The sequence below is a fragment of the Talpa occidentalis genome, unplaced genomic scaffold (assembly GCF_014898055.3).
Source record: "Talpa occidentalis isolate TD23 unplaced genomic scaffold, MPIMG_talOcc4v2.1 talOcc4.16, whole genome shotgun sequence".
Lineage (NCBI taxonomy): Eukaryota > Metazoa > Chordata > Mammalia > Eulipotyphla > Talpidae > Talpa > Talpa occidentalis.
In genome coordinates this window covers 67,763,702-67,779,945 of record NW_023601653.1, presented here as the reverse complement: position 1 = coordinate 67,779,945, position 16,244 = coordinate 67,763,702, and positions in this window count along the sequence as shown.

Below are 16,244 nucleotides of genomic sequence, written 5' to 3'. Positions count from 1 at the left end.
CATGATCCCTTCTAGCTCCATCCATGTTGCTGCAAACTGCATGTGTTTATCTTTTTTGATTGCTGAGTAATATTCCATTGTGTATATGTACCACATCTTCTTGATCCAGTCATCTATTTTGGGTTTTGGGTTGTTTCCATATCTTAGCTATTGTAAATAGTGCTGCTATAAACATAGGCGTGCAGGTGCCCTTTGGAATTACTGTGAAAGCAGAGTCTTTTAGTGATATTTACATCACTTTTTTTTAGCAGCACTGTTCACTGTTCACAATAGTTCAAACAACCCAAATCTCCACTCCCAGAGAGAGACAAAAGGTGGTGTGGAATACCATTCCATTTTAAGAAGAAGGAAACTTAACTCATACTATATTGTGGATGAGTCTTTAGGTTCTATAAGCAATAAGTCCAAAGAGTGTATTATTTCACTTGTATAAGGTATTTAAAGTAGCAAAATTCACAGGAACAACAAGTAGGTGACCTACTGGGGTGTGGGAAGCAAAGAATTTACTAAACTGGTATAGAATTTCAGATTTGTAAGACAAGCAATTCTGGAGATCTGTTTTACAACAATGCAAATAAGTTAACACTATGGAAATGTGCAGTTAAAATTTGGTATGAAGTTACACTGTCTTATGTATTTTTACCATAATAGAAAATAGAAGGGCCTCCCCTGGTGGCGCAGGCGGTTCAGTGCACTGCTGTGAAGCTGTTGGCAGCCTCTGCAGTGCAGGTTCTATCTAGGCTGTCCAGGGAGGGTCCCACATGGTGCTGCAGACCTCTCTTGTGTCACCCACTGCTCCCCTCAGCAGTGTATTTTGTCAGTCTGCCTGTTCTGTTTCCTGCTCTGTCTCTGGTGAGTCCTCTCACCCTCCCGCAAATGTGGCCTGTACCCCGGTTCTTCTTTATTTAAATGAATAAATAAATAAATCTTAAAAAAAAAAAGAAAATAGAACAACATACAGAAGAAAATTTGTGCAATTGGGGGAAAACTGACGTTCAGTAATAACAGACAAAGAAGGGAGAGAATATACTCTAAAAATATCAAAGATTTGGGACAGTGGTCTTGATGGAATGTCTCTGTCTCCTCCACCAGAGATGAGGGAAACAGTTGGAGGAAATCAGAGAGACAGTGGATATAGGAGAATAGTAAGAGCCTCCGAGGACTCACCCACTTCTGTTTCACTTCATTTACTTGTCTCGGGAACCTGTGTGCGCCACTGACTTGCTTATTCAGTATGGAATTAGAAACAAAATTATTCCTGCTAAGTGTAAGTATTAAAATGTATAAGTTTTCAAGGACAGATGTGATTTCAGGCAAATATGATAAATAAATTCCAACCACTGAAGACCTTCTCATCAGACTGTAGCTTGTTAGACATTTGCTTGGTCTTGTCACTCATCAGGGTCCAGCTGTATTGGTTAGGTCCCCATTTCTTTGTTCCTGTCTCGGTATTTCAGTGTTTCGTATAAATAGATTTTTTTTTTTTAATTTTTTTTTTTTATAGAGGCATGTTTTATTTATTTGTTTGTTTTGTTTTTTTTTTTTTTTTTTGTTTATACATGCACTGAGTACAGTCAGAAGCGCGGGAGGGTGAGAGAATTCACCAGAGCCAGAGCAGGGAGCAGAGCAGGCAGAAGGACCGAAGCACACTGCTGAGGGGAGCAGCGGGCGGCAGGAGAGGTCTGCGCACCATGTGGGACCCTCCTTCGGTGGCCGGGGAGCAGCCGGGGATCGAACGGCGCCGCAGAGGCCGCGGGCAGCTTCGCAACCCAGCGCTCAACCGCTGCGCCACCGGGGAGGCCCCTCGTATAAATAGATTTTAACCTTTCTTCTTGTTTTGGAGATTTTGCATGCTGAATATATTTATACATTATTTTTAAAGTGTTAATATCAATTATATCTGTTTTAAATAATATCTGTTTTAATATCAATTATATCTGTTAATATCAATTATATCTGTTTTACAATCAGACAAAAACTTTCTGGTAACACCATATTAAGAGCCTGTATCTCTGAATCATATACAATGTTATAAACCAAGAAAAACAAAGAATTTCACCTAGATGAAGTGGGCAGAGTCTTAGAAACATATTTTGTTTATCCATTCATGTACTTGTCCCTACCCGCGGGATTCGTAGGCACGAAAATAGAAGGTGCAGAAGGAAGGTGGCATCAGGAATGCTGTTATCAATTGTGAATGGTGGGAAAAGTGTTTGGGGATGTGCACACTTGGGGAAAATTGGTTAAAAATTCCAGCTAAACACACATGGTTTGTATTTCAAAAACTGAAAAAGCCATGAGGCCATGCCTTATATCAGGGAGGCAGAGAATTACATCCTATTATGTTTCTGGAGGGAGGGAAATCCAAGTATGTATGTAAACAGCACTAAGACTGCTAACATTACCCTAGATCAGTCCAGAATCTAGAACAATAGACTCCTTAATACTTCAGAATGTATGCTGCATGATACCATTATTTTTAACCATACAAATAATCTAATGTGGTATCTGTGAAACAAATAAGAAGAAATGGATCTCTGTCCACATTGGATTTCCCTGGGTCTAAGGTTTGAGAAAATTTCGGATCCTGACATCTTGTGAATTGCTTTCCAGAAAAGCAGTATCAATTTAATTTTACAACACTAACATATATCCGTCAATTCTTATCTGCCCTTAACAATCCCAAATACTTTTTTTAAATTTCTCTGGTATTTGCTAATTTGAAGGGTGAAAACAGTATTTCAAGATTTTAATATTTGATCCTGTCATTTAGTCATTGTTTTTATCCCAGGGCAAAGTCATATGTATTGTGGACTTCCCTGCACTAAAGGCCAGCTCAGTACAAAGGAGAGGGCACAGCTTCGGTTCAGAACCTGGGAACTGTGCTTTAATCCTAACTTTTCCTTAGAAGGTGTAATAGAGTGGGTATTCGGCTGTCAGTTTGTATCATCTCTGTGATCAGAGTGCACTCTGGAAATAAGGTGCTTGGGGTCTCAGACAACATGAGCAATAGTGGTCAGAGAGCACTGGCTGTGTGGTAGGCCCCCTCTATGGCCAACCCAGTGTCTGTGTTCTGCCTGACTTCAGATAGTCGCTGTAAAAATATAACATGAAATATGCATATGAAGTATGCATATGGCATCCTTTAGTCACTAAAAAAAAACTCATTGAAAAAGTGTCATTATTTATATTAAGTAAATTGCAAAGAAGGGAAATAAGACATTATTCTATATGCCCAATATTGAACTAAAACTAGGGTTGTAATTTTCAGTTTGGTACAGGAAGCACAGGTGTAAAGTCTGATCTTTACTGTCAACCTCTTGTTTGATGTCTGCATGACCTGCATGTGGGTCGCCAAGGAAACATATTCTCTTGCTCACTCCCACTCCTTCCTTCTCCTGCTCCCTCGGAGACATCATCCCACAGTTAAAGAGAAATTGAGATATTTATCATTTTTAGAGTTTATATGAACAAAAATCAATTTGAATTTGGCAGTAGATACAAGGGCACTTCAAGGAGCTGTACATAATGGGAGATTTCTACAGGTCGAAGGGAGCAAGATCTGGAAGACTGGAAAAAAAAAAAAGTTTGGTTACTGCTGGGTTACTCTCCCTGGGGGCTGGCAGGGTGCATCAGGCAGGTGCACTAACTAGTGCTGAGCGGCACTGATTGAAGACTCCATTTTGGGGAAAGCAAAATTGATTAAGTTTTGGTTTTGTGACATGGGAGTTAATACACACTGTTCTCTTTGTTTTCTTTTTGACAAGAGGAACACAGTCTATAAATTTCCCACTCCCTCCATCTACTTTCAGGAGGAATTTTCCTTTCTACACTTCCCAATATAGCAGCGGCAGGAGGCAGTACCTGGGTCAGCTAGCCATTTCTCCTAACCTAACTCACATTCCTAAAAACCTTTATTCCAAGTCAGGAAGTCACTGTTGAAGTGCCTAGTCACTTTCCAAGCCACTCCTTGCTTCCTGCCCTTTCCCTCTAATTTCAGGCTCAGAATAAGTCTAGTTTAGGAATTCCTTGGATTTTGAACAAGTCTGAGTAGAGATTCTCAAGTCTGTCTGTAGGGTCAGTGGATTCATTGGGCTTTTTCTGCTACTAGCCTGGATGGCTATTACCCGTGGCTTTGATTGTTTTTATGCAGGTGGCACTTAGGTGGGGGCACGTGTGCCTGATTATGGACACTTGGGTGTGTGTGCATGTGCCAGTGTGACTAGGACAGAAGTGTGTTTTCACTTCTTTTCAGCCTGAGGTCGAGTTACAAGAGCAAAGTTCCCAAGAGCTTCTCAGTACACTGGATTTTCTGATTTGTATCAGGTGTCAATTTATTGACCTAGTCAAAGTCCAATCACTTTAAAGGGTGTTGACCTCCTCTCAATGAAAAGTTGGGGGGGCACATTCTAAAATAGATGCTGAAATTATGAGGAAAAAATCAGAATCTACAATGTTGGGCAATTTATAATAATATTGGCATAGACTCAGAAATAAATGAATGTCAGAGATAAAATAAAACAGACTATTCTTTATACCCAATAATAGTAACCTAAAATTTTTATTAGATCCAGAGTTAAGAAGAAAACAGTATGTAAAAGACATTTTATGAAAATAAGGGTATAAAATTTTGTTAGAATAGATACTGAATTATTTTTATTTTTCATAGTTTTATTAACATGAAAAGTTACTTCCAAATCATTCAGAAAAATAACAGGAAATAAGAGAAAGGGAAAGTTTATGTAGAAGGTTTATGTAGAAAGGTAAAGGAAGTAAGAGAAAGGTGAAGTTTATGTAGAAGAGTTGTAATAAGTTGATCAAGGTGAAGAAAATGCTTGCTGAATTATCCTTGAACCCTTTTGGTAATGTGAATCCTCCTAAAACTGACCCTTCTAGTGCTGCAGCTATTAGCTATGGCCACAATGTGGCAATAGACTCACTTTTGAATTTTTCTGAACACACTGCAGGGAAAAGAACAAGAAACATTACTCTCCCAAAAGCTGGCTCTAGGATGAGAAATGTGTTAAAAAAAAAATTCTGAGAAGGCAAGAATCACCGAGAAATTCAACTACTCAATTGCAGGTTGAATTTTCTCTGAATTTTCTTGGCTGGAAAGCTGGGATAATGCTGAGGAAACCATCAGTTGGAGAAATCTAGTTTCATTACTTGTTCCACAATGTTCAACTCCGTGACCTTCCATGAGACAGCGGCGAGTAGGTCTCACATATAAATGTAGAAATGAAACTCAGGAGTCTGACTTTCTTGCCAGTTTTAAGATTTATTTATTTATTTATATAAGCACTGGGTACAGTCAGAAGCGCAGGAGGGTGAGAAAATTCACCAATGCCAGAGCAGGGAACAGAACAGGCAGACTGACAAAGTACACTGCTGAGGGGAGCAGCAGGTGGCAGGAGAGGTCTGCACGCCATGTGGGACTCTCACCAGTGGCCGGGGATCGAACCGGAGCTGCAGAGGCTGCGGGCAGCTTCACAGCCCAGCACTCAACTGCTGCGCCACCAGCGAGGCCCTTCTTGCCAGATTTAAACAATGACTCCTCTTTTTGATTTGACCTGAATGTGGTAACTAATGCTATTTTCCTGAGGTCTGGTTTTCAGAGACAGTGACACTAGAGGAAAATGACTGACAAACTCAAGTGTCACTGTGTGGCTGTGAAGAGAGTCCCGTGGAAAGGGACATATAGTTCTTAAAATGTGAACGGATGTGATGACAGTTGACATAAGTAACTGTCTGACACGTTTGCAGCATACGGGTAGGTATTTCTAAAATCATAACTAAACACACTGGATTCCTGTAATTTTGACCATAGAAATTGCTAGTTAGAGCCGAATACTCTTCTTCCTGTCCCCTGTGTTGTCCTCCATAGACAAGCAAGGATGGGGGAGTAAAGTAAAAGATCAGTGGACAGTAGAACGTCAGAAGAGGTCCTGAAATGAAATGATATAAATTCCTCTGGCACCACGGATCTAGGAGCCTATTGCTCTTTTATTATCTTTTGATTACTTCGAAAGTAACTATTTCCCTCTTTGTCATGCCCACTGTTATAAAACCATTTGCATTTTTTCCCTGCTCAAAATTAAAGTCCATTCACGAGGGAACATGTCTTTCCAGACTAATTGAATCTACTGATTAAAAATACCTTGCCTATGCCCTACATTTCTTATGTTTGTGCCTATTTTAGGATTGTTGAATCCTTTCAAAAACCGCCTCTGTGGCAATCTAGTCCCAGCATCCCAACTACCAGAAGAAATCTCTCCATGTACAATGTGTGAAGTATAGTATGAGTAGAAATAATTTGAAAGGCTCCTCTGTAAATTAAGTAGAAGAATAAGCACCAGTTCTGGTCTCTTCCCCTTCATTTACTCCCACCCTGTGTACTGTGGCTGTGCATCACCCCATCCCACCAGGAGTCCATTACTCTCACTCCTTGAGCCTTGACTGCATTTTCGTTTGATGTATCCAAATGAGGGGAGAGTAGTGTTCAGCTGTAAACCTGCACCCCCCTACTTCTGGACTTCTGTTCAGCTGCCTGTGAATAACCTCCAATAACCTGATGAATAAGCATGTGGCCCTCTCTGCTAATCACACAGGAAACCACCTGGCCCCCATGCTGTGAACCAGCCAAAGCAACCTGGGTGTCAGGTGTTCCTGAAATGTGGGAAGGCTTAGGTGCTATTGTAGAAATGGGGGTGGGGTTGAGGAGATGCAAACACTTGATCAGGGTGTGGACATCATCCTGCTGAGGGTCTCAACAGCCCTTTATGTATACATTACAAGATACATAAGCATATGTATTAGAGTAGTAAGATAACAATCATCACATCTTCCTCTAGAACCGCCAGGGGTTCATCTACCCTTCAACAGAGGTCTTACCATTCTTTGAAGAAGGCACAGTGGCTTAAACCAAAGTGTTCTTAGAATAGCCATTTATTTTAAACAATTATTTTATTACTAGCAATAACTTATGTGACTGAAACTAACATTTCTATGTTTACTATGGTGAAGGATTAACTAAGGCCAGGGGAAATAAAGAGCAGGAAGTTACCTGGGGAAGAGAGACCAAGGGATTTTTTCTAACTAACCTATAAAGTGTAGACTAACATATAACCATATGATTAAAGCAAAAAACAGAAGGCTTTTATACAGAAACCATCATCTAATAGTATATTGTTTTAATAAGGTATTAATTCAATATTCAAGAACCAAGGGCCTGGAGGGCATCAATGCTAGACAAGCCACACTGACTTCCCCAGCCCCAAGCTCTCAATTAAGGGAGGAATTTTTTCTAATCTAACAGAAGAGTTTTTCTCCCTATTACTCCTATACTTATCTCATCAGCCTAGTTTCTGTATCGAACTTTTAGATCAAGGGAAAATTCCTTTTTCTGTAAGATGCTGATTGTTGTTTTAAGGAATTACAAATATTTCATCAGAGGCAGGGCTGGAGATGGTTTTATTTTTTGGTTTTCAGTGTGGTTCATACGTGACATATCAGTAGTTGTAACATTGACTACTTCCAAGTGCATTATTTGTGCTGCCATGGTTATTAGCTTAACCAGTCACAAAAATGTTGCTGACTTATTCTTGAATGCACACTCTAACAGCTTCCATACCCATTGTTACTGAAAGGGAACTGTTAAGGAAAAAGGGAACTATTAAAGAAAAGTAACTGTCTCCCTGCTAAAGAGCCATAGACATGGAAGTTTGCTTCCTTAACAAGTATATCTAAACAAGTCCTGGCAGCCTCCTAGGCTGGTTGTTTTCCTGGGCCATTCTCAAAGGTCTGTATCATTCCCCTTTTCCTGTGTCAACAATTAGTATGCTCACTAACCAATGTTATCAATGAATCACACAGTGCCATTTGCCATCAAATTGGTTATTCAGTAATTGATCAAACAGCATTTACAGTTTTATGTTTAAATGCGTATTTTAACAATGGTAGAAACTAGCCATAAACAAATGAGGAGAATCTAGCAGGAGTCAGCTAACAGATTCCTGACTTTTCAGGAATCTGCCCCATGCCCGGATCCTTCTCAGGTGACATGAGTAGCATGGTTCCCAGCACCCCAACAAACTGAATCATCCAAGTCCAGTTGGTCCTTAGCTGATTGGTCAACTACTCCTAGAAGTGTTAGGGGGAAATGATGTCCTGAGTTAATCCCATACAGGCTTTGTGGACCCCACCCCCACTCCAGATTAAAGCCATCAAGACATTGGGAAAGACAATTCCCATCACCACCAAGGGAGGGTGGCTGGGACCTGAGGGTGGAGTTGGGTAGCCAGGTTGGATATAAAAACCAAACACGTGGGCCTTGGGCTCTCTCTGGCTCGCGATCGCTCGCCTCCTGGCTTCACGGCTCCTGGCTGGCGGCCAGCTCTCAGAGCGCCATTTTGGGATTCCTGATCGGCGGATTGGGTAGGACTCATTTAAAACTTTGTCTCCCACTTTTCTCCCAGAGCTGTACCTTTCCTCATTTCCCCTTCCCTTGTAAATAAACCTTTTGTTAACCTTTCACGTGTGCCTGCAGTAAAGCATTGATAAGTCCTTTTAAGCCCGCGGGTGAGGACCCACAGTCAGGCACCCCGTTTTGTATCGGGGTTGCTCTACAACAGAAGCACACAGAATCCCAAGACAATACAACTTGAACTAGGACCAGATGAGAGGAAACTTCCTGCTGTCTTGTGCAAAACTAAATGGCATGAACAAAACTAAAAACTGCTTTTTTAAGTTACTGAGTTTTGTAACAAAATACAAAATTCACTGAAATAGTGAGCACAGATGTTCCTGTTTCATAATTCTATTTTGGCATTATATAATTTCATTAATTCAATTTGAATAATTGGCCACTGACTTTTTCATTCTGATTTTATGGACTAGATATTTTGGAGGTAATTTTGGTTTGTTTTAGCAATTCCTCTAGGTTATTTTTGTCTGTCTCTGATTGATAAACTGTAATGAACATAACTATACGCAAGAATAGGGATAAGCCAGAAGTAGTTCCACTATATGCTGCACTAGGGCTAAGGTGCATGAAAATGGCCTTAAAGACCTAGAAATATTTTAGCATGATAATAAAACCAGAGACCACCAAACAGATGATATATTTAATCCAAAGTATGTGACCAACATTAAAATACAGCAATGACTGCCCTCTGAAACAATTATGGGTATCTACACAGCAGACAGACTTTATTTGAATCTTACAATATAATTCAAGGTTTTCGCCAGATAAAGAAAACGTGGCATTCAATCAGAAAAACAGCAGGAACAAAGCCATTCTCAACCCAGACTGTTTTTCTTGAAGCATTATTTTGTTAGCCACCTGAATTTCCTACAGAGCTTAAACTCTGTCCTAGATATGTACAGGAATTTTGCATGATCCTCCAGTCAAGACCCACAGTGTGTGCCCACCAGGGCCAGCCGTGTTTATAGGGTCTTGAGAACCATCAGTGAAGAAACAGGCAAGGATAGTTTGATTAAGTGCTTCTATTCCAGATCCAGCCCTTGGTTTGCAGAATCACTTCGCCTATGAGGTAAGCATCAATTTAAATCATCCTGTATTCACTTCAGCACCAAATAATAAATTGAAATACTGCAGTAACAATTGGATATTGCTTTTCATGTTTCCAACCTGACATTATTACTAATGAACAGAAATAATGAAACAAAAACTTGGAGAAGGAAACAAACTACCTGGAGGGTAGGTTTCAGTCACATTTTGGAGTGATTCTCATTGAATGTCTTTACCTGGGAAATTTTTGCCATGTCACACTTGCCTATTTCCTAAAGTTGAACACTGGAGATTTCCCACAAAGCACAAAGGATAAGGCTAAGGCTAATCAGCTGGGCGGTGTTTTGATGTTAATTTTGAAATGGTCCACTGGGGTGGACAGTGGAAATGGCTTCATTTAACTGCGAGACCAGATTTCATTCAAGCTCTGTGATTGGGTCACCTTTTACATGTTGAAGAATCAGTTTATGTTGCTTTTATTATTATTTGAAAAAAGCAAAGATCCTTTTTGAAAAACTGTTGTTATCACTCTGCTGCCCTGGTGAGGTTCTTGCATCAGCAGCCCCAGAGGTGAGCAGGAGAGCTGGCTGGTACCATGTCACTCCAACGGCATTAGAGACCCCAAGTGACCATCTGGGTAAACCACTCAATAAATATTAAATTTGATGATAAAATTACTTACATCCTTGTTCAGGAAATGGTTATTGAGCATCAACGATTACCATGCATTGGGTAGCAATATTAGGAATGTCATTGTTCTCTTTGCTCTCAGTTCCCTGAAGAGGACCTAATGGTAGTAGTAGTAGCAATAATAACCTCCTAACAATAATGATATTAATAATAACAAAATACGCAAATAAATAGCTTTCTAACCACGTATATTACGAAAGAAATCAAGGTGTTGTAAAGCAGCAAAATGCATAACCCTCTTCTCATTGATGAGGTTTGTTTTTTTCCCCTTTGTTCTCCTTTTTTTGCTTGGAAAATCACCACAGAAGTGGTGCCCATTTGAACTACTGTGGATGTAATGTGAATTCTGTCCAGGATAAACCGCAAGACTGAGCCTGCCAGGCCACGTGAGATTAGTTGTTTCATGTCTTTATGGACTCTGGTGGTTGTTCTGCCACAACCTGGTAGTTGATGGTGTGAAAAATCTATGAGAGATCCACAATCTTTAGAAATCATTGACTACAACTACATTTTTCTGCATGTGAGCTTAGGCACAGAGAGGATCCATGTACAGAGACCAGCATTAGAAACCATTTAATGGTGTGAACATTTTCCCACAAACAGCAGTGCCTCTTAAAATGAGATGTATGATTTTCTTTTTTTTTTTTTAAAGATTTATTTATTTATCATTTATACAAGCACTGGGTACAGTCAGAAGCATGGGAGGGTGAGAGAATTCACCAGAGCCAGAGCGGGGAACAGGACAGGCAGAAGGACCAAAGTACACTGCTGAGGGGAGCAGCGGGCGGCAGGAGAGGTCTGCGAGCCATGTGGGACCCTCCTCCGGTGGCCGGGGAGCAGCCGGGGATCGAACCGGCGCTGCAGAGGCTGCGGGCAGCTTCGCAACCCAGCGCTCAACCGCTGCGCCACTGGCCCTGTATGATTTTCTATATGTCTGTTTCTCACTTAGAGAACGTATAGGTTTGACATGAAATTCTGTGAGATTCACAACCATATTTAGAAATCTTTGTATATGTTCACTTTGTGCAGCTAAAGTCACCTCGGGCCATTTCAACATTAAATTACATTTTAAGGGCTAAAATTAGACGTGTGTGTTGGGGCAGGGACAGGAGGGGGATGCACACCCCAGGGTCACACAGAACAGGCTTTATTTCTGATGTTTAAGTTTCTTTTGGCAAATCCAGTTAATATCCCCTGCACAGTCCCCAGATACTACTTTTGTCTTTGAAATGTAAGCGCAGTTGTTTTCTTTCTCTTCACCATTAATCTGCAATCTATGGAGCAAAAAAGGCATCTTTTAGTATTTGGGATTTTCTCACATGTTTCTCCTCATCTGGCCAGTGTTTCTACAGCTCTCTGGAAAGAGTGGGGCTGCTAAATGTCCCAGTAATTCATAAATATAATGGTACAACTCTTTCATGTAAGGCTAATGTCAATCTCTGGACCTTTACTGAAGAAGAATCATTCTGGCAAGAAACTTCATAATGTATCTACAGAAGAGAAGCTGTGGAATCTGGGGACTGAGTCTCCATAGTCTGTTATTAACTTGTCATGTGAAAAAATTCTTCACTTCACACAGCCTGAATTTTCTTCAATCTACAGGATAAAGTCACTGGCTATCTGGGGTGGCCTGGAGACGATGTGCTTGAAAGCGTGACTGTGATTAAGCAAAGCATGTGGTCAGTAATGTGGTGGGTTCATGCAAACTTGATTAAATCATTCATGGATACACAATGACATGTCATCAAAACCTCATCCAAAGTCTGTGTAGCCATAGCCTTTCCACAGTGACGTTATCTTGGTCATTTTCACAAGATGCTATACTGAGACACCCAGTAGCAAACAGCACATAGCTCCTTTGCAGACCTTGTATATTTGTTACATAAATGTCTTTTACTCAAAGTTAGAGTATACTACACAATTTCTCACAATGTGGGTAGTTTGAGTGACTGGGCTCCACACTCTGACACTTAGTATTTTTTTCCCTTTCATAATCATTTTCCAATGCTGGTTGTAACCACTAAGGTATTGAAAAAATACTTAAAATTTCTATGTGCCAATACGCTCCAGTTAGGGATTTTTTTTTTTTAATTTGTGTGTGTGTGTGTGTGTGTGTAGAAGAATTGGGGTACATGCCAGAGGTGTGAAGTGTGAAAGGATTCACCAGAGACAGAGTGGGGAGCAGAGCAGGTGGATCTACTGTGATACACTGCTGAGGGGAGCAGTGGGCGAGAATGGAGAGGTCTGCTGCGCCATGTGGGTTGCTCCCTGCTGGCCTGTGATCGAACTCTTGCTGCAGTGACTGGCAATGGCTTGACAGTGCTGTCTTCAACCACTGCGCCACCAAGGAGGACCTCAATTCCTTTTCTTCTACAACTCCACTGCATATGAATCTTTTCGTATATGAAATTGTCATGTGATATCAGACTTAACTCATCTCAGCTAAATCTGAAACTCTTAAATATTTTTAAGTTAAATTAAAACTACAAAACTCAATCTTTAAAAACAATGTTACTGGGCCTCCCCAGTGGTGCAGCAATTGAGTGCTGGGTTGTGAAGTTGCCCACAGCCTCTGTGGCGCTTGTTCGATCCCCGGCTGCTCCCCGGCCACCAGAGGAGGGTCCCACATGGCGGGCAGACCTCTCCTGCTGCCCGCTGCTCCCCTCAGCAGTGTACTTTGGTCCTTCTGCCTGCTCTGTTCCCCGCTCTGGCTCTGGTGAATTCTCTCACCCTCCCACGCTTCTGATTGTACCCAGTGCTTGTATAAACAAAACAAACAAATAAATAAATAAATATAACTTGCCTCTATAAAAAATTAAATAAATAAATAAAAACAATGTTACTGGCCTACAATGAAAACCTAACGTAACCTGAATGTTCATATAGCCTATCTCATACTCACATATTAGAATTTAAAAATGAGCCATTTATCCACTTCCATTTCTTCTCTGATAATGTAAAATTCAATCCAATCCAAAATGAAGTCCTTTATCAGGTAGCTGGTGTTGTATGAGTGTCTATAAATGGAACGGAAGAGATGACTCAACATTAAATGTTTTTCCGTGGCTTGCACTCCCCTTCAGTTCACCCTCTAAAACCCAGTTCATGTATCACTTCCTCTGTGAAACCTCTCCCTGCCTCCCCCTTAGAGTTAATTATTCCTTTGTGATTTTTCTCTCTGGCTATTTAGATTTGTATTGTATTCATCCAATTGCCCTCTATTTTTTGCCTGTCTGTTTAGTCTCTCAGATGGTGAGCTTCTTAAAGTCAAAGTCAGTACTTCCATTATCCTGGAATCTTTAAGCTAAAGCTCCAAGACCTTGCTGTGGCAGAAGCTGCTAAGCTACCACCTTGCTGTGGCAGAAGAAACTGCTAAGTTCTACTCAATGTTTTATGTAATTATTTCTAACCTGTCTCCATCCCACCACAACTCATCACACATGCACAAGTTATCATGAATGCTCTGAAGTCTTTGCATGTATCTTTAAGTAAAACTGGTGATTTTATCATAATCTTGAGTGGTTTGTGACAGGCTATCTATTCTGGTATAATGAATAAGGAGTTGGTAAGCCGTTACACTGGACATGCATTGAATCAAGGAATATTAGAATAGGAGAGGTTTTCAGAGTAACTTAAGCAGCCACATCTTCCATTCTAAGTCACTGACACACAGAACAACTTGTTCAAGCTCACATAATCTGATGATGGTAGAGTCAAAACATTTCAGAGTTTCCTTAAATTTGCCACCAGTCGATACATAGATAGCATATGCAAATGATCCAAAAATGCTTACTTTAGACAGCATGCATAAGGCAAAGCAAATAACAAATAATTCCTTTCCTAAATTAGAGACAAACATGGAGAAAAAAGTCTTCAGAAACATTCCAATTGCCAAGTTACATATTTTCTAATTAATGTGACCTATGGCATAACAACTTCCAGAGTATTTTTCAGAGAGCCTAAAATTTCTGTTTTGTTATAATATGTACAATAAATATCACATTCTGGTACATCCAACAATAGGCTAACAAAATACACTACTTATTGGAACATGTCTTAATGATTAATACAATAATGTCTTAATGATTAATACAAAAAATATCTGAATGATTAATGCAATAAATATTGAACATTCACTTTATGTTTGAGTGTGATTAACATCAGTCTAATGTATTCATTAAAATAAAATATCCCACTTACATGCATATTTTACTTTTCCCCTTAGAACCTAACTACTGGTTATTGACTATCTGAGCATCAATTTGTCATGTGGCATTTGCTCTGGTGATTTGGATCGTCACAGACTCTAAGGAGAAATTACTAAAGTACCATCTGATCACCACCGACTAGTCATATGACCTTATGTGAGTTGTTCATTTTTTCATGCTTCAGTTTTGTCAAACATAAAATTAAAGGGCCTCCCCGCTGGTGCAGCGGTTGAGCGCTGGGTTGCAAAGCTACCCACAGCCTCTGCGGCGCCGGTTCAATCCCTGGCTGCTCGCCGGCCACAGGAGGAGGGTCCCGCATGGCGTGCAGACCTCTCCTGCAGCACCCACTGATCCCCTCAGCAGTTTACTTCAATCCCTCTGCCTGCTCTGCTCCCCGCTCTGGCTCTGGTGAAACTCTCACCCTCCCGCGCTTCTGACTGTACCCAGTGCTTGTATAAACAAATAAACAAACAAATAAATAAATCTTAAAAAAAACATAAAATTAAAGTGGTTAAGGCATATTAATAGATGTAATGTTACGAGCCTTAGCTCAGGTAATGCAGGGTATCTATCAAATCCCAGTGGCTACTCTTAGAAATTTAAACCCCAAGATCACCTGTAGTTTCTTTTCTGTTCTCTTGAACATCTTGAAAATGCACAATGTTTTTTTCCATTGACAATGACTGCCGTTGCAAGAATATCACTAGTAAATAAGAATTAAGAAGGTTAAAATATTGAAATGAATGCTGAAATGAAAATATTTATCCCTACAGGGAACTAATGAGCTCAACAAACATGAATATTAAGAGAAAATTAAAACAACAGATGTGCAGTAACAAAGTGTTTAGTTAGAAGACAACATGTATAAGCAAACAAGAAAACTTACAGAACAAGTGAACTCACATGGAAATTGAGTTGCCTGTTTTTTTTTAGGCAAGTAAACTAAAGGTGTTAAATTCTTAAAGTGTTTACACATCTTTCTGAAACTTTTCCTCTTCAGATTGAGTATAACTATATTTATCCCAGGAGAGAGAGAGTGTTACTGCATTCTGGAATTTTTTTTTCTCAAAGATTTATCTATGCACACACACAAGAACTGGGGTATAGGCCAAATGTATGGGAGGGAGAGAGGACCCACCAGAGACAGAGCGGGGAACAGAAAAGGCAGAGGGAAGGAAATACACTGCTGAGGGAAGCAGCGGGTGAGACAAGAGGGGTCTGCCGCGCCATGTGGGCATCCCCTGTGCCACGTGGGCATCCTCTGGGCTGGCCGGGATCGAAACCACACCACAGAGGCCATGGACAGCCTCACAGCGCTGCGCCCAATCGCCTGCACCATCAGGGAGGTGCGCATTCTGGAATGTTTTGATAGTTAAGGAACTGTAAATGAGTAGAAACTTAAATTTTCTTTGTTGTTGTCATATTTTTGTCATAATTGTAATCTTCTTTAATGTTCTTGTAAACTTCTTTTAAGTTCACACATGTGAAATCCCTATGGAGACTTAGCAGAAAATTCAGAAGAAAATATGAAACGCTAAAATTGCAAAGTGGATAGGGGCCGATTATTAAAAGCATTGTTTTGTTATTATTTTTATTTCACTGGTCTTTCACTATGTCTGGGTGGTCAAATTATGTTAAGATAATTATGTTATGATAGCAGTTGAGTATATGTTTTAAAGCAAATGATCTTGACTCACTTACCTAAAATACTCGACTTAATCACAACCAAGGATAGAAGAACAAGCCCAGCACAACCAATTTTCAGAGCAAGTCGATGCCGCGGTGGACCTTGATGGATACCGAGAAGGTAAGAAAAT